We start from the raw sequence: 20,364 nt of genomic DNA on the forward strand, positions 1-20,364 counted from the left end.
ACTAACATTACAAACTTGAGGCTAAATGTAATCATCTACAAATATTAGGCTTTAATTAATGACCTACATTTAAAATGCCAATGCGCTTGCCAGCTGGGGTTACTCGGTGGTTAGTGTATCGAGCCTGGTCACCAGTTCTGTCCTGCCGCTGTGCCATCTCTAGAGTATATTCTCTCACCTAAATTCCCTCATTTAGGCAATACTTTTGGGATGGACGAGATAAAAAATAAAAAGAGACTGTATGAGACATCTACGAGAACAATAATTTACCTGTGAAAACAATTAAACAACACTAAATATTGTTCCATAACTCGCTTTTTCACTCTTTCATAATACATGGTAGATCGCTAATGATATGTAGAACACCAATGTACGTGTTCGTAAGTTCACTAAGTATAAACCCAATTTACGCTTCCTTGTTTGCACATCGGCCATTGGTCCTGTTATATTAATGATCAAAAAAATTTAAGAATTTAGTGACATGAATGTAACAACTATTTTTATATAGTTTTAATTATTATTTTAAATAATTCCAATTTCAACTTTAATTACCGCGTGACTACCTCATGCGTCCTGAAGATCTGACGATTGACTGCTTTCATTATAACTAAAGTTCACCCAACCCCATAAATAATAACTATTTGTAATGGCATACCGTAACTATCTCAGTGAGGTGTTCAGATAATCAATTCAGCACATTCTTGCAGGAATAAATTACATATCGGAATAAAAACGTTGGAGATTGGGACGAATTTAACGCTCGCGAGTTTATTAAGTTTACTCGTTTCATTTTATTTCTAGGGTAGAAATATAAATCGAAACGACGAGGAGAATATCAATGAATGGAAAAGGGAATATTGAAACCTTCTGGGACAGAGTGAAACTGTTCACTAACAAATTTAACCGAATGGTCTACATTCATTGTTACAGAAAACATTGCTTTTCATAGGTCACAAAATACAGAACTAGGGCCTCACATGTATTCATAACTAACGGATACAACATCTAGGCTTTAGTACAATTATCGCTTCAATACCTTATTGATACGTTCGAAAGTAACTAATACAATCTAATCTCACTTGGAACAGTTTGAACCTGAGAAAATACGATAAATTCAGTTAGCCGTGCCCATTTTTTTTAAATTTCTATCAAAAACTCTTTATATTCCCATTTCATAACTAATTTATATCCAATTCCTTCCTCAGGATGTTCATCACAACGTGTATTATTCTAGTGTTAAACACAAAGACTATTAACGTCACTGTGAACTTACTAACAAATTGCTTTGTTTCTGGCTGCATTGTTACCTTTCTGAAACTACATGACGCGGCATGTGTTGGATTGACAACGAAGATTAAGCAGATATGTTACGAGTTTAATAGCATATTTTCAAAGATGTCGATAGTTAACCCTCCAGAATAGAGCACGTGGTGATAAGTCGGTAATGGGTTAGAAGCCGTCTTTAGTACCGTCTGCTATTTTTTGAGATAGTAAGACTTGCATAGAATCGTTATATATATATATCTACTAACACTATAGTGGAGTGTCTTGAATTCACCTTTTTCTTCAAGATCACCAACACTCATTTCAACTTTGCCTAGGGTACTGAACTCGCCAGACGTGACATTAACAGGAATATCCAGATCCTGGAAGTACTCTGGCTATTGTCTCTCAACTGAAGAAAGAGGAGACCTGTATTACGCACGAGTTTCACAATGCTTCCTACTTCATTATGTCACATCGTTTCAGCATAATGTTTCCACAGGTTTTAATTTTATTTATTACAGTGTTTTTTCTTTTCGGACCTGTTACTCTTTTTATACATTAATATAATATTTATTTCAATGTCCATTATTTATACACAGTAACAGTTAGTTACGATAGTTATAATTTTGATATTTGCTTGGTTTGATTCACTTAATTATTCTTAATTTAGTTTTAATTGCATAATTTTCTGCAACGTAAGCCTCTACTCATTTTACTCATACTCGAGTTGGAATTGTATATATATATATATATATATATATATATATATATATATATATATATATATAGACCTACATATATACATATTCGGATGATGAACCCCTGTTTATTGAAAGTAGATATTGTATTAAACTGTCTAATATAATAATTGCGGAACGTTTTCTTAGATAATTATGTCACATAATACAGTACTTCAAATGTTTCCAATGCCAAAAATAAACTGTCTTTAAGGATGCCCAATTTATCAGTCAGATGAGAAAACTTTTTGCTCTTCCCTTATATTCGAAGGCCGTTAGTTGCGTTTTATTTTTTAATCTGTGAACTTAAGGCAAAGTATCCAATAACAACATAGGTACTTCAACGGTATGGCCATCAATCTTAATTATAAGTTATGTTTCATTTTGACATTGTTATTTAATTATAAACAATATATAAAACGTACAATAACCACTACATTATGACTCGAATTTGTAGTGTTACTATTAGTCTTTGAGAATAATGCTGCAAAGTTTACCATCAGGATGCTTACCATAAGTTGGAAAATGTTTGAAAACTATAAACCAGAAATATACTGATGAGTTAAAAACTATAAAAAATTCTCTCTCCATAATTTTTGGAGAAAACCTTAGGTTATGTTCACAAATACCTGGGTTTTATTTCTCATTAGAAATATAAATACTGCTTGTTTATTTTATTATTATAAGGACTTTTGTTGACATACTAAAAATTTACATTTTTTAAGGTTTACACAAAGCCGAAACAAGGAACATTTGTGAAAACGTTAGGCAGTTATGATTATCTGAGACTAATTTATTCCTTGGATTAACCCTTTATTAGTTTTTGAACAACTTTGCTAACTACTTAAGCAACTGTGTTCGACTTGTCTCGCAAGTTGAGTTTTAATTATTACTGATTAAACAAGAAGTTATTGTTTGTATTTACAAAGAATTGCACAAAAAGTTTCTGGATGGTTTTTGTACTACGAAATAATACACTCATACAATATTATGGTGCTTGACATACCAATATTCATATTGCACAACTTCGATTTGAAAAATTTATCTTAATTATGAACTTTCATTGCGATTAAACTAATTAAGATCATGTTAAATAATTTCTGAAAATAAACTGCTTAAATCATGTATTATATACCTATGTATTAAACTTTGTATATATAGATATATATATATATATATATATACATATATATATATAAAACGTATCCAATTAAAGGAACAATTGATTGTAATTCAAGTAATATAATATATCAGCTAAATTGTAATTTTTGTAATAAACAATATATTGGCCAAACCTCTAACCCTCTTCGTATAAGAATGACAGGTCACCGTTACAGTATTGTTCATGGAGATGACAAGCCCCTCGCTGTACATTCCAGAGAACATAATCAGGACAAATTGAAAATTGTTACAAATTAAAAGGCATCAACAATGTTCCATTGAATGCCAACGAAAATATAAATAGGTTTAATTTGAGAAGGAGCGAAACTGCTCATCAACTTGTTTTAAAGTCAAAATTTCCTTTAGGTTTGAACATTCGTTAATTTCAAAAATTTTTTACTCTTTGGTATTTGTGATGAAACATCAGCTGTGAGGTATTTTTACCCTGTTTATTATTCTATTTCAGTTCATTTTCTTGTTTGTATTTAGTTAGTTTCATTATTTAATTTTGTAAATATTTATACACATTTGTTATCTGAAGAAGTATGCTGACATACGAAAATTCATAAACAGAGTTTACCAATATTTGGTTTTTTATTTCTACATGAAGAGAATACATATTGATATATATATATATATATATATATATATATATATAAATGTATATATAAAATCATTATTTAAGTACAGACAATCAGGTTGGTTTTATATAAATTAAGTATACATTTTTCTCTTTCCATTTTAGTGAACCTAGTCATGGTTTAATATACAATTATTTAAAATTAATGGACTTTATAATAAAGTTAATTACTCAGGCAAATAATCCAAATCAATCCTTCTTTCTTAAAAGAAATTTTTATCCCTTAGAGAAACAATTATTACAACTGTTTGGTATATGCAGCTAATGTATTTATATAGTGTAGTAAAATGTCATAGTGATAATTCAATACACTATTTTTTTGAGCATTCATGTTTATATATTCCAGGGTACTCCCGAATAAATACATCTAAAATGAAAACCTAAATTAAAAATGTATTAATAAACGTTTTGTATTGGGTGTCTCGGGAACTATTTACTAAATTAAGCTGTATAGTTATGTGACTAATCATTAATATTAATTATAATGTCAGTCTGTAATAAACAATAGGAGAACACCAATATTAAATAAAGATAACTTCATCATATTCCGAACATTTTATGGCGATACAGAAATAACTGCTATATTATTGTCGACTAAATAGCAGTTGAAATATGGAATCGCACAATCGGTTCATATACTATATTTCTTATATTGATATATTTACAAAATTTTGTATATCATAAAACATTAAAAAAGTGACCCAATTATGCATATTATATATTATAGACGAATTAAGTAAATTAATACATATCCTTCAAGGGAGGACTCACTCCTTGTGTTTTGTTACCTTTGATAACAATAATTAAATAAGGTTATATAAGATTGTTCAAAACGTTTTGACTTATTAATAAATTATAGGAAATAGGGTTATATAGATTACTGTTGTACAAATAGTAAAGAAAATATATTTTAAAGTTGAGGATAAGCGACGTACTTCTTAATATACTGATACTGTAACCAACTTAAAACACAAAGTTCAAACTAAAGTATTATGTATACCATAAAGCTAACATAAGGTTATTTAAGGACCTGATTAATCCCATTAAGTTTAAAAAGTTACATTCACAGATTTATTGTTAATCACGTCTCTTACTAGTTTATATTTCAAATACAACATACATTAACTTGTTCAAGCATGTTGTAACTTATTTTAAATATTTCCGAGAGTTGTGATATTTTATTTAAGAAGAATTCCTAGCTAAAAGCATTTTGACTCATTTCAAGTAATGGCTTCACAACATTATTTGAGTTTTCTAAATTCTATAATCTCATCAGGATGTATATAATTAAGGAAAAAGGTTTCTCGTTTTTCTAAAGAGACCACACATATCTGACAACGTTAAAAAGATATTTAAGATATATGTGAATGTTCAAGGTTTATCTTTTACGAGAAGTATATCTTTTGAAACTTCTTAAAGCGATTTTGGTTTTGAAACAACCTGTATACCAAGTTCATATCTAAACAGTAACAGTAGCTATAAAACGTTGCTAACATGAAAAACAATGAAGTTTACTCTGCAGTCGTAGATGAACCAAACATGACTTTTGCAAGTAATTTACAAGCAGTTTGTGAAGTTGTTCAAGTGGTAATGATGGACTAATCTCTACAACTTAGCCTTAAGTGTTTTGCCCTCATTTGAACATGTTGGTTCCTTTTTGTATGCAAGTGTAGTTTCAGACATTTGCAACTCACTTCTGTTGAAGATGTATAATTGTAACTTTTATGTTAAATGATGTTCTTTTATTAATAAAACCATTCAAAGCAAGTTTCAATATTCGTATAATGTAATAATGAACGTTTTGTGATACAATAAGTTGTATTTATTAGCTGCATAGTTTTAAAGTTGTATTTAGTAAAATTTAGCAATTAAGTTTCCACAAACTCTATACACAAATATTTTAAAAATAAGTAATACTAACTACCACGATTAAATTAAACTGTGTGCATGTTTTAAATGTGTAAATACGGAAAAATTAGCTTAAAATTGAAATGGTAACCTTATTTTTGCGTACAGTAATAATTTAACATTTATGAGCATGGTTTCTTAAAACTCTATATACGTTATTAAGAATCATTTCATTAATAAAATACGATAGTATAATGCAATAATTTAATACAAATATTCACAAATCAAATTATTTTAATAAGGAATAAAGTTTAAGTCTACATAAGACATCAATTTCTCCTAAATTAATAACAATAAACCATTCAAATGGTATGAAATTATGGATTTAGCTGGAATTAAAAGATCTAAGAAGACCTAAGAAACCTAAGAAGAATATAGTTGTAGAATATTGTAATTTGTAGAATATAGTTGTATTAAAATTGTTTTGAATAAAAAAAATCCAAATTAACATTTGTTTTGTAATTTGTTCTAATTATATTCAGAAATAAATTTATCGAGCAAATAATCAAATGCTATCTCAACTGGACAACAACACAGTTTGACAAGTTTTGAAGAATTCACTGACAGCTTAATAAGAAATTAAATCAGTATACATACGATCTTCACCAAAACGATTAAGTGCGAAATACAAATTTTATGAATATATAAATTTTACTGGAACTAGATAAGTAACTAACCAATCTGATGGGTTACGTGAATGTAATTTATATTGTGCACATGTCTAGTTTCTAGATTATTACTGTACTAAAATTGGATATAATACTATTAATATATCAGTTTATTTTATAACTTAAATAATGTATCCATTAAACCAAATTCTACAAGCAAATAATACATTCACAACTGACAACAAGATCATAAATTTAGGAAAACATTATTAGTATCAAACGTTTTTGCACCATCTTATGCGGTGTTTTTAAGAAATATAAATACATAAAAAATTAAATTTTTACAAATATTTTATTTTATTTACTGAAAAAGTGTTACCCGTATAACAGAAATCGATACCTAATTATATGCTGGACAGTCCATTACAAACATTTTTAAAACCACCACGTTGAAACTAATTAAAAAATATGATTTCTCAAAATAATCCTGATTTTAGGCCACAATATTATCTTAATGACTAGTGACTTTACTGACATATGGAAGAAATCGTTTGAGTTTGCTACTACAAAGAGAATGAATTCTATTAGATCTCGTATCTTTATGCGCAACGGTGTTGAAGTATACGCGACACTTGAAGAGATGTGAGGCAAGCGAGCGTGTGACTGCGAGGACCGTCGAGAGTCCTTAAAAGTCCTCCAGAGTTCTGTTTGAGTACTTTTGGGACGGAGAGTCAGCGTACTACTTACCCGAGTGCGTGGGGCAGTACACCAGAGCCGCCGAGCCCACAAGTGTCGGGTTTGTTATTCATGAGTGTAACACATTTTAAGCATACTCTGATATCAATAATCGACCGACAAACAACTATGTATTAAAATTAATTTATAGACCTACACAACTTTTTTTCTCTTTACTGGAATGTCTCGCTTTTCCCCAGTATGGGGTAATCCGTTAGTTGTAGATATATTAAACCGTGTGATATTTAAATTTACATTACATAAATCTGTGCTTTTGCATGGCATTTATATGGGGCTTTCGAGAATGTTACGACTTATATAGTCAAAATTGTTTTTATATTTAAGACCCGAGTAATGTTATAACATTCAACTTTGCATATTGCAAAAAGGAAATGACAGAATGTTAGTTTAGTATTTATTTAATACCCAATTTAATGCTCGTAAAGGACATACATTCATTTTTATATTAATCCTCAATACAAATATTCAAAATGGTCAGTTTTACTGATCACTCAAATGAAGCAAATACTACATAAATCCAACACCGCCAATAAAAAAGATTAATTTTTTATATTAAAAACTTTTGGCAGTTTTAAATTTCAAGTTTTACTTATAATTATTTCCGTTCAAAATTGAAAGTGCTTAAATCTAAACTAAAGGTTGTATACACGATCACCATAACAGATTTTTCCAAAATTTTAGATTTCTTATAAAATATTACACAATGCAATTATAAAATTTCTCGTTTTTAATTATTGGTGTTTCCTGTTTAAAAATAATGGACTAATTTGGCGTACTTTAGATTTTTCGTGAAGAAAGGATCCAACAGTTTTTGGAAGTGGGTTTAGTTCTCATTTGAGTTATCCCCAATCGCATGAGTTAGGAGATGAAAGCTAGAAATTTCTGAATTTGGTTTGCCTCTAATGAGGTTTCATTTCGAGAAAAGGATCAAATTAAAAGAAGTATTGTACATTATTGTAAATAAAGACTATGCTGACTGATTGGCAATGTTTTTGCCGTACTTTAATTAATATATTCACTCATTCAGTGGGCCGAACGAATCGCTCACTGCCGATATACTGTAATTCATAAATCTGTGCGGTATTGTTATTAAATAAGCTTCTAATAAACAGGTTTTCTATTTGGCTTGTGTTACAATTAGTGTGATTACTGTTTTGTAAATTTATATAGCGATTAATGTTACAAAGGTTAACGTAAAAATTTATAATACAAATATTCACTAGGTTCAAATTGGTAGCATTCACAAATAAAAACTTTGTAAACGTTTCCAAACCGCAAAAAATTATATACAATTACAAAAATTTAGAAAATAAATTTGTTTACTATTAAACATATTCCAATTAATCACTAAAAGCTATACAACTTACTTTTCTCAATATTTTACATCAGGTCCTAAAACACGAGTTAAAATTTCTTTGTTCATAATTTATGTGATTGTGTCTTCTAACCTGTTTCAACTATGTCGCTTGATAATAAGCAGTTGTATTTTGACTTTTAATCGGCAATATTTTATACATTTTAAATTGTTTCTTAGTTTAAGCCAGGTCATGTTAAGACTAATCCTCATACGAGTACATAAAATATGATTGTTAATATGACATTTATTTTTTAGTACAAAACACATTGATAGAAATAAACTGAATACATTAAATTCTTCCTACGTCAGGTACTCATATTATAGAATTCTATAATTAGAACACAAATGAGGAATTTTGAATACAAACATAAAAAATAAAATGCTTTCAAAGGACTTTAACTTTTTATTTCTTGGTGAAAACTGAGCACATTTACTTATTAATTTCTTAAATATTTTTAGGTATTCTGATCTAATATGTATATTATTACAAATAAGTTACTCTTTTACACTACTAGTATTGTGGTAAGATATTAATCTACACTTTGCACAAAGCTGGTGTTACTGTATTAACAAATATTACATAAAGTAATAATCATTTCTCACTATTATCCTAGTATAAGATTTTTTTATTGATTATTGGATTATCTATGTTGAATTTTTAAACCCCTCATTTTGGAAAAATTAGAACAATAAGGAAGGATACACGGTTAAAATAGTATCATATTAGCTGTATTTATCTACTTCATAGAAATATCAGTACTGCACTTTTTCAAACTTTTGTACACGAGTGTATATTAAAACTATGTATGGCTGACTCTCACTGGGGTTTTAATCTTTCAAGTCATCCTTCCAGTTCCGAAATAAATATTATTAACTTACTTATAATACATATGTGGTAGTTTTTTATAAAATATATACTTAAAATCTTATTTATTTATTTTTGTGTGATTATAATGGATGATGTAAAAGGCTAAAGGAATATTGGACATTTGTTAATTGGAATCAAATTATAGAACAAATATTTGATGATTGCGATGTTTTTACGATATTTTCTTTCTTCTGTGTTCCACCTCCTACGGTGCATGCAACGTATTGTTTCGTGCTCTTGGTTCTGCACAATGACATAACTTCTATTCTTTTTCACCAGTCTGGACTTCTCCGGACAGGTATTACTTCAGTTTTTAGTGGTAGTTAATTTTCGCAATATTTGGTTTATAGGTTATTGTGGGTTTGTTTTATATTACAGTTTTTGGACACCTGAATAAAAGATTAATTTCGATCCTGTAAATTAGTGTGATCATTTCTGTAAAATATAACGATTGAAACTGTCCAAGATTCAATTATTTTTCAATTATATACTTAAAACCTTTAAATAGTGTACTTAAAAACAAAATGATAGTCAGTGTAAAGTATTCCCTTATGTTACACAATTGTCAATGTAGTCTCTATTTTAAATGTTTAGTTTTTTATAATTTAATTAAACAACTGTTTTAATAAATACTCCAATAACTTTTTAGTGAAATAATTTAATAAAATCTATAGAGTTAACTAAAATGGTGTATTCTTGGTGTTAGATTTGTACAATTAATAGGTTTAAAAGTAATGTTCACCTAAAACTGTTGCTACTTACATTTTGTGAGTTATTTTTCGTCTTTGTTAGGAAACATTTAAACCAACTCAATGCTTCCTACAAACTGGTACAAAAAGGGGTTTTATATCATAAGGAGGTGTATAAATTTAAAATTTCATTTTCCACAATTATTAAGCCTCCAATAGGGAATTGCCATTTATTTAATTAGTTTGTGTTATCTGGTTACATTCGGCTACCATATTAATAAATATGAAAGTATTACGATTGCCACTTGCAATAGGTACTATGTTGTAATAGATTTTTGTAGTATACACTTTTGCAAAGATGGAAACAATAATTACACCTACCTCAAGGTTAGGACCCGTTTGAAGTGAAAAGAGAGTATATATCCTTTTTCCTCCCACCTCTATACGAAGTTGTCTATCGTAAAGGTTCTATTGAAATTAATTATTTTTTCTTAAATGCTGCATACATTTTATATATTTTTAATTTAGGCCTCTTCTGGATTCTTGGACACTTTTCCAACGATTTAATAGTTTGTCTTCATTTACAGTTATCACGAAAAAATTTCAAATATCACGAATTAACGAAAACAAAATGTGACCAACATCTTCTTCTGAAATTTTATTTCATTTACATACCGTTATAATCTAATTAAGACACTTATTGGCTGAAACAAAATTTAAATATTCCATTTTATAAATAACTATAAATAAACAAACTTCCTTTAGTGATATTTAGAAAAATAAAGTAATCAATACCATTCTTGAAATAATAGCTTACATTTTAAATCATTCTATAATAATTATACTTTCACCAGAATGAGAATTAAATGCTTATAAATATTCATTTGGTTTGTAATTGCTAAATATTGATCTCTTACACTGAACTAGATATGTTCTAAATACAAAGGAACCTGGGACGTAAGGTCTTATTCCAACCCGAGTTTAATTTAATTTAACACAAAATGGCTTCATATTTCCCACCCTCCTCATGGTTCCCGGAAACGTGTGGGTTTAATGCATCAGGATGATATCAGACTTTATCTTAGTGTACCAAAAGCATAAAAGAGATTAATGTTGTTGAAGTACGGAAAGGTTGGTCGCGGTTCCTGGTTTAGATATGCAGCTTCCTCATGTCGGAGATAGCCTCATCTACACGAGCGGCGGGTCGGTCTTTGTTATCTCAAGTACTGCAACTCGTTTAATAATATTGTTCTAATTAATTTTGGTACATTTAAAACTAAGGGAAATCCTTTGTTTCTTTAATTTGTATATTTGTAATAAACATAATTATTAAATAATTAAAATGTTCAGCAGTTTTTAATCATCTTAGAGTAACTATGCAAGTAACTACGAGTATATTCTAAATAATGCATTTACTGTACTATATTTATTAAATAATTTGTATACTATTTTAATCTTTAATGTGTGTATTCACGATAGGACAAGAAACATATTACGTATTAAGTATTTAAAACCTCATATTCTAATGAAACTTATTTAGATATGATTTAATGGTACCATGCATATAATGCATTTATTTTGGTTTTACAGTTACAGTGGACACCACTAATGGCCGAGCAGGCATACTGCTTGCATCAATCCAAGTAGCAGCCACTCCTAGCCGTATTGTTTAGTTATCTTAAGGTAAGATAATAATAATAGACTTATCGCATTTTAAGAATATATTATTTTGTGCAAAAAAGGTCAAATTATCGGTGTTCAAATAGTAATTAAACTTAGACAGATTTAAACAGGTTTATACACTAGCAGGTGTTTGGGAATAATTTTGTGTTTATAATGATTAATTGCTCATTTTCTATTTTCAGGGAGCTTAATTATTAGACTAACGCTAACTTATTGCGATAAACGCTGAGATATTTTATGTCATGGTTCTGCGTCTAATCTCATATTGTTAAAAAGGTCAGTGCCGAACCAAATCGCTCTCTGTACGACTGTATATGATCACCTCAAACATAAAGATGCAGGACAAAGTCAATAATCCATTTTACCAAAATGTCTATACACGACTCTTTGTGCTTTATTATTTAAGTGTTTCTAATTGCCTTTTTCAACGTACATTTCGTGGGACTTACTAAAACTAGTTTCCCTAGAAGGATACTATCCACAAATACAGCAGTTACCTCTGCACAGTTATGCGTCCAAGCAAAATCTGATGACATTTAAATTGTATATATTTGTTTTAAAACTAATGGAACTAAAATGCTTAATGCATGATTCAATGCTAGGGAAGGTGTGGTTTTTAAATCTTTTAGTATTTTTTCGTTTAAGCAAAGAGTCATGTCATCGGCACAATGAATCAGTTCTCTATGCTAAATCCTTGAGCGTAACTTGCAACGGTAAACTAAAAATAAAGTAAGCATGAAAATAGAACTCTGAGGGACATCATGGGTCCTTTTGACTTTCTTTGGTTCAAAATGGCATTCCAGCTCTGTACTTATTGGTCTCGATCTTTAAGATAAGAAAGAGACCTTGGACATGCAGCAGTGTTTCATGGTGCACAAAGTGAAAATATTTGGACCGGTCGAGAAAGATGATAAGTTTTTCCAAGTTTATTTTTAACGTCTGTGGAGCTAAACTGTTCCGAATTTAGAATTGTATCGCTTTCTATAAAGCACTAAAACCTTTTATACCATTAAATGAACGTACTTATTTAATGGAAGCATTGAAATTGGACGAGAATTATTAGTTTTACAATCGTATAGTTTTTTTGCATGATATCTTATAGTTCAGCCTCTGTACGACACGAGATAACTGCCCCACTTAAACAAGAGCGAAAGCCAAGGATGCAACCGGCTCCCTAACACTAATTGTGTGAGATTGCGGTTCTGGACATGACAAACTCGTGGACATTACAGAAAAAAAATTATTGTGGTAAACTTTAGTTTGCTATCATATATTCTATCATAGTTTGTACTGTAATTGGAATGTAGTTTTGTACTCAAGTTCATTTTTTGGCAATATATTTCTATTTTTCCATGCTGCTTTAGACAACTGCCACAGATTCTCAAACATCTATTGACGTCAAAAGCTTCAGCAGTTCAAATTATGTATTTTTTTGCAGTTTCTGAAAATTTTCATAAATTTTCGATTTGAATTGTATAAATATAGAGTAAAAGTGGAGGATTCAATGGAAGTTTGTTCAGGATTCTATGGAAATGAGAATTTCTTCCATTATTTCTCTGTGGTTTGACATTATTTATAACTGTTTGAAAGATCATTAAACGTCTACATTGTAAGTATAATTGTCCCTCAAAGGTATATATCATTGATATTCACGAAACTGTCTAAAATGTTTCAAATTTATTTTTTCAAGAATTTTTTAAACGGTATATGTTTTGAAAATGGATGATTATACATGTTTAAATGATGTTTTTTACATCTTACATCCATGGATCACAACCTCCTCACAAAATCGGAGAAAGCTGAATCCAATACAGAGACAGTAGTTTTGCGGATATTTGTAATGACGTTGTCAATGACAACACTCGATATAGCAATCAATCCTGTTGGAGTTCACGGACCAAATTATATTTAAAACAATATACATATATAACATCCCGCAACCGCTGCGTTAAGGAGTCGGTAGGGTACACTACGTTAATAATAAAGTCTCCAACTATAGTAAAGTAAATTTAATAAATATTTGAGAAAAGCAATTTATTAGATTTTCAAGTATTGCAAAAAAGAGTTGACACATTAATCTTTGTAGATCTGTACAATCCTAGCACAGTTATTTCTGCGCGCGTGATTGATAAAATCTTATCTCCATCGGCCTTAAAACCAATTCGCAAATGAAATTACTTTGGAATGTTTCATATTTCAGAGGACTTTTTACAAAAATTACCAACTTCCTTCCATGTAAAGTATGTTAGACATAAATTTGTTGCCAATACAAAACTCTAAAGAGATGAATTGTTCCACTTGTAAACCCATGCTCCACAGACCAAACACATTGTGTTTCAGGTCGTCACACATGAGAACCAGATCATCTATTTCATTTGTTTCATTTGCAGCGTTTTGATGAATCAACATAATTTTTCCACTTTATTTTCAATTTGAGAACTATTATTGGTTTTATTTGTGCCACGTTTTTAAAACCAGTTCCGAAGTTTCTCTATACTTTTTTCTAAACAAGTATCGGCAATTAAGATTGTTGGCCAATGAGAGTGCCCATTGAAATTTCTAAGTGCCTTCAATATTCTTATAGTACAAATTATAAATTACAGAGAGTCGGCAAAAACATCAAAATATTTATTTATCAACGGTTTTATTTAAGCCGTTGATAACATAGTGCAAGAAGCATTAACGCCATTTGGCAGTACCAATAAGTGGGAACTAAACTAACTAAATAAAACTGATACGAAAACCAATTTTATACGTAAAGTGTGTACAGTAAAGTTACATGGATTTCTAGTGAGTTCCGGGAAAGTACATTATAGTGACCCACCAATTATACAAAGAAACGATCGTCCTGAGCGCCTTACACACATTACTACATTTCCGCCACGCTTTGTTCCGGTGAGATAATCAACACGCACATTGCAGGCGTTACACAATCTCCCAACCGCCTAAAAACAATGTTGTCTTATATCAAGATTACCGAAAACAACTCTCACTGTGTCGCACACGTCTTGTTAAATATTTACTTCACATTTTATAGTTAGTTATGATTGCTTATTTTAATTTTTTTGTTGAATTGTCTCCTGAAATAGATTTAGTGAATTTTTGATGTTATATTTACTTACGATTGTATCAATTATTATATGTTTAACTGGTTTTTTTCCTTGTGCATTTGTAATTAGTTCCATTTCAGTGAGATTTGCAGACTTTTGTAGGTTTCTTGTTATAATACTGTAACCACAGATATACGATTTAATGCACTTGAAGAACAGAAAATGATACATTTTATTTCACATTAATCATATCGACAATTCTTTTTTAAGACCATTTAATATGAAACATTATCAAATCTACTTCACTAATATAATAAACAGTAATTTGAAATAGGTTTTCCTTATGATAACGGAGGAATATAGAAAGCCAGGTAAGAGGCTGGAGTAGTTTAATACGGCATGTATTTAGACATTATTGATCTCCATGGTTATATTAGTGGTATACAAATTTGTACAAAGTCTAAATTATCCCAGTATATTAAATATTTTGACCATACGTCCAAGCAATTTTTTGTGAACAATTTCCCGTTTAGATGAGTTCATTGGGAAAAGGTTTTAAATTATTTTTCACAAATATTTTCCTGGCCAAGTGCAATACTTTTTGTAATAAAACTACATATTACATAACATATAAAACATTCCAAACTCGTCTTGACAACATATTACTATAACATTAACCAAAATATACACGAAATAACATTACAATAAAATGAAAATATTATGTGCTTGGTGCAAGAAAACTGTTCACATTTAGAAATGGGCTTGAAACTGCAACATTGTTAATGTGTTTTATCATGGTGGTGAATATAAAAATAGCGGCAGTAGTAAGTAAACACTGTATGCCAATAAATAACACTGTTAAGCTGGAGAGTCCGTCTGCTCTAAGTATCTTAATGTCAACTTGTCCGTGATTCCAATTGATGCAAGTAATTTTACGATATTACATTCTGCCAATTTGCTACAGTAATAATGGAAGTGTACGTTATATTCTTACTTGGGTAATTGATGATGGAATCTAAGTATGAATATAATTTATTAACTCGTGATGTACTTTGTACAAAATATTATATCCTTTAACGATAAAAGCAGGACATAGTTTTACTAGAATTAAGAAGCTTATGTATGATGATTAAGTATTGGTAAGGCAGCCTTGACATTAACAGTTGACGACTCTCTGCAGAATACAGTAACAAAACGTATCAAATTAATTAAACTAATTTTACTCCAATAGTGGTTCTGGATATGTATATTTTAAAACTAAGAAATAATAAACTTTCTAATTTATTACTAGATCAAAAGAATTTCACGCTGTAGTGGTAGCAGTCTAATAGTGGTAACAGTTAATACACTCAAAACAATGTTGGTCTTCAGAGAGTAGTTAGCCGCATTTAGTTTTGGCTTAACTACAAATACACTGCGGCGCGGAGTAGGCCATACGATATTGGACTGTCAGACTAGAGGTCCCCTCGTTCCTGCTTTGTATTGTATTTGTATTATGCGTGTTACACTTTTAATTGAATATGTGTATTTAAATGCAATTTGAATCTCTCTGTGTCTTTATAACATGTTCACAAAGTCTATCAAGTTATGTTTATGATTAATAAAAATCATCGATTTAGAATTTTATCACTACTACTAAATTAGATTTACTGAGCATTTTGAAAAGCTTTCTATTCAGATTGATTTCTATTATATGGGTTATGAAGAAAGGAAAAACTAATTTTAATAATTCCACAGATGCACACTATTGACAGTGGCCCAGAAAGGCAGTTTCAACTACGTTTATCTTAATTTTTCAATTATTTTTAAGCACCATATTAGCTGGCAAGGAGCATCACAAATATTAGCATAAACGTTATAATAAAAACAATGTATTATAATTTTTTATGCTTGTAAATGTTAATGATGTAATGTTTGGTATTATGCACTGTTTTTATTATTTTGTTACTGGATTGATTATATTTTTAATGTTTATTAATTCGATTGTATGCCCGATAGTATACAGTTTTATTATCTTTTATTTATAGTGTCTGTACTTCTTGTATTTATTCATTGATATATTGTTGAAATGCAATTACGTTACAATTAATGTTATATTGATTAATTAACGGAAATCTATAAGTTATAATGTGTCAATAACGATATGATTAGTAAAATATAAAAAACTCAGTAAATATAAAAAACGTGAAGTAAATATATATATATATATATATATACGTACTATAAATATCATTACTTACATTAATCTAGAATAGCAATAAAATGAACATATACAGAACAAATTAGGTGGATCTGTACTCACTGTTGGAGATGTTTACAATACACGAGGTTCGTGAAGTCATAAAAGAATTTGCTGTTGTGGCTGTTGTCTCATATTATATTTGTAAGGAGATTTTTACTGCCGTGAAAATTACATGCTAATTATACTTTTTAGGTTTCCGGACATATAAAAGACATCAAATTTTATCCTTTAATACAGGAAAGCATATTTACCATTTTTTTAAAAGGATCCCGCTCACCAACACTTATATATATACTCCCGTAATCCACCCACAGGACAGACGATCCAGCGAGTAGGTTCGAACTTCAGGTATCGTGTACCCAAACAGGGCTCAGAACGAGAAGAAAAATTGTATGGTGTAAATATATTAAACAACGCTATAACTAACTATTCAATTATAAATATACGAACAGCTCTTATGGTATTTATTAAATTTCAATTTTCTTTTGCATATGCATTAATTTACTTTTATTATTAAACAAAGAATTTCATTTCTGACACATTTTATGTATTACGTTACACCGAATATGGACAAAATGGTTTTATAATTTTTAAAGAAATCATATCAAAATAAGGTACAGTCCTTTTATATGTTTAAATGAAACTGTCATTCTAGTATCACGAACCCATTGGGTTTCTTTTTTTAATTTATAATTTCAGAATTTTAAATTTCTTATACCTAATTGTCATCTCAAATATAAATCGATGTTGCACTTACTGTTTAAATTAGCATCCAATCGCATGCAGGATACAGTATCTACAGCATTATCCCATGCGGTTTACACAGGTAGAATTGTTTAAACGTACGAGGACCGCTGGGTGGGGGGCTTGAAGCCTTATACGGTCTGTAAAACAAGTGACGACCCCTAATTTATTCACACGGTGAGTTGAAGTGTCTGATTTCATTGGTTTGCAGGCCGGACAAATGTTTAAGGACTAACTGGCAGTAGATCAGTCTGAGAAGCACAATTTTCGGGTTAATCAGTAGCCTGGTCGTAGGGCGCGAATATTTGGAGAGTAACGTGGCCTATTGGAGGAGTAAACTGCTTAAGGAAACCATTACAAGAGTTTAAATAGTCGTAGTTAGATAAAACTTTATACCAGATCTAATGATATTGCTTTGACCCAATATATTACTGTACCAATGTATCCCAAATTATTTGCTGGCAATATAAAATAATATGTCCATTTGATGACCAATAATGTGGATATAACTTATATGTAAACAAAATATGTTTATTGCGTGTTTCTTCAACTAATTAAGGTACCATACAGTGGAATGACCTAAATAACACTGTACTTATAGAACTTATAGAGAAATGTACCGGTAGGTTCTACTTATCATTTACGTTATTTAGTTTTTTCCTCCATTGCATACCTTTAATTAAATTTTTAGTGCAATGGGCAAAAGCTAAAATGGCCTAGAGATAATGTGGGAGAGGTCGATCAGAGATGCAGTAGTCGATAATTATATTATAGGGTGTATCAAGTTTTAGTAAAAGTAGAATATAGACTACATTGCTTATATGGTAATAATATGATATATTTTAAGTTTAGTTACTATTGCATTACTTCAGCATAGAATACATCATTGGTACTACGAGCAACAGCTAAAGAGAGCCAGAGATAAAGAGGGAGAGATAGATCAGAGAAGCTGCGGTCGATATTGATGTTACTATGTTTCGTTGTGTTTTGGTAGAACTGGAACACAGACAACATTACTTGAAGCATTAGAAAATAAGCTCTGATAACTGGTATACACAAGATAGATTATATTGATATGCTATACTTCATAGAAATTTAGCTTGTTATTTTGTTCAGTTTTTCTCATTTTAAATACAAAAATTATGCTATTAACTTACGTACTTCTAATTCTGATCAACCGTCAAAAAACTGCCCGCAAATCATGTACTATATGTTTGTACTCTCGACATGTCTAAACATTGGCACCTACTCTCACTGTGAACCTCATATTATAATAAACGTGATTCATTAATAAAATGAGTAGTAACAATCTTTGTTTCATTAAACCAATTGGAATTTTTAGCAAATAATATGTTGTTAAAATATTTCTTAATCAACCGTGTTGAATAAAAAAGAATTAACTTAGTAAAAATCATATTTTTAGTATTTAACTTTCATAAAAAAAGTTTGGTTTACTGACCAGTGCGAAGATATTATGAAAAGGGGGAGTTGCAGAACAAAGTGGATTGTACTTATAAAATCTTATAAGATCATATTGAACCTGTCCTATTTGATTCAGGCTCGAAGGTCAATGCCTCGGATCGTGCGGTAACCATGCCTCCCAAAGCTATATTTAAAAACGTCAGTATTGACTAATATACTTATGTGTTTAGGAATCAGTTGAATCGTTGTTCAAGAACCATGTATGGCACTATTGAGCTTTCTATTCCTACAGAATATAACGTCGTTGTGCCTATTGTTCAACGCAGAATACTTAAATATCAAACTAAATGTTAAGTATTGTTTACCCCCCGCTTTTATAATTGCTTTAGCTTGTATAGATACTAGTTGTACTTAATGGAAACCAAATCATTTATTCTGTATGTTTATTAATACAGTTTGCCCCTTTGGGTTAGCGAAGCAAGAATTATTAATTCCATACTATGTGTTTTGATAAGATAAAAATATAATATTTTTTAAGCTCCATAATCTATTGATATTAGTATTAGTTTTATTAATATCTAGAATATTAGTATCGTTCTGCTCACAAAATTAAATTTAACAAACAATTTGTTGTTCGTGCTGGAATGTTTTACCGATATCAATAAGTATTTTGATGGTCTTCTTTCTATCAGATAAAAATTTCCAATCTTACTTGATTGGTTCTGCATTTTTAATATATCTATATAATTAATAATTGTATTAATCACTCAAATGTCAGTAACACAGTGGTAGTTATCAGAACATATAAGGGGTTTAGGTAGTAGTGGCAGTCACGTGGGCGTGAGCAAGGTCACGGCACACGTGATGACCGCGTGGTAGTTCCCGTATCTGAGACCAGAGGGAGAGAGACGGATCCAGAGCGGAGGCAGCGAGCGATCAATATGCACAGTCGAGGCTCACGTTGCTGACCTCATTGCAGTGCGAACAGGCCTAACACACCACTCAACGAATTTAGTGCATACTGCGTTACTTGTAATTAATTTTGTATCTTTTGACAACGCCAAAAAATATATAGCTCAGGAATCAGAAGCATATAATATTATTCAAAGATATTGCATAACAGTTAGCTCATTGCCGTTCTGTCTGCGCTGGGACAACTTAACATTTGACATAGATAAGAACATAGTACTAATTTCACTACGCGGTATTTCGTTACAGCACAGGCTGTAAATA

At 30.2% G+C, this 20,364-nt stretch overlaps 1 long non-coding RNA gene across 1 annotated transcript in view; it reads right to left on the reverse strand.

Annotated features, from left to right (window-relative positions):
* Nucleotides 1-20,364, reverse strand: part of LOC124368987 — a 294,041-nt gene that overhangs the window by 203,536 nt on the left and 70,141 nt on the right. The window lies entirely within an intron of this gene.

This window comes from Homalodisca vitripennis, chromosome X (assembly GCF_021130785.1).
Source record: "Homalodisca vitripennis isolate AUS2020 chromosome X, UT_GWSS_2.1, whole genome shotgun sequence".
In the NCBI taxonomy this organism is placed as follows: domain Eukaryota; kingdom Metazoa; phylum Arthropoda; class Insecta; order Hemiptera; family Cicadellidae; genus Homalodisca; species Homalodisca vitripennis.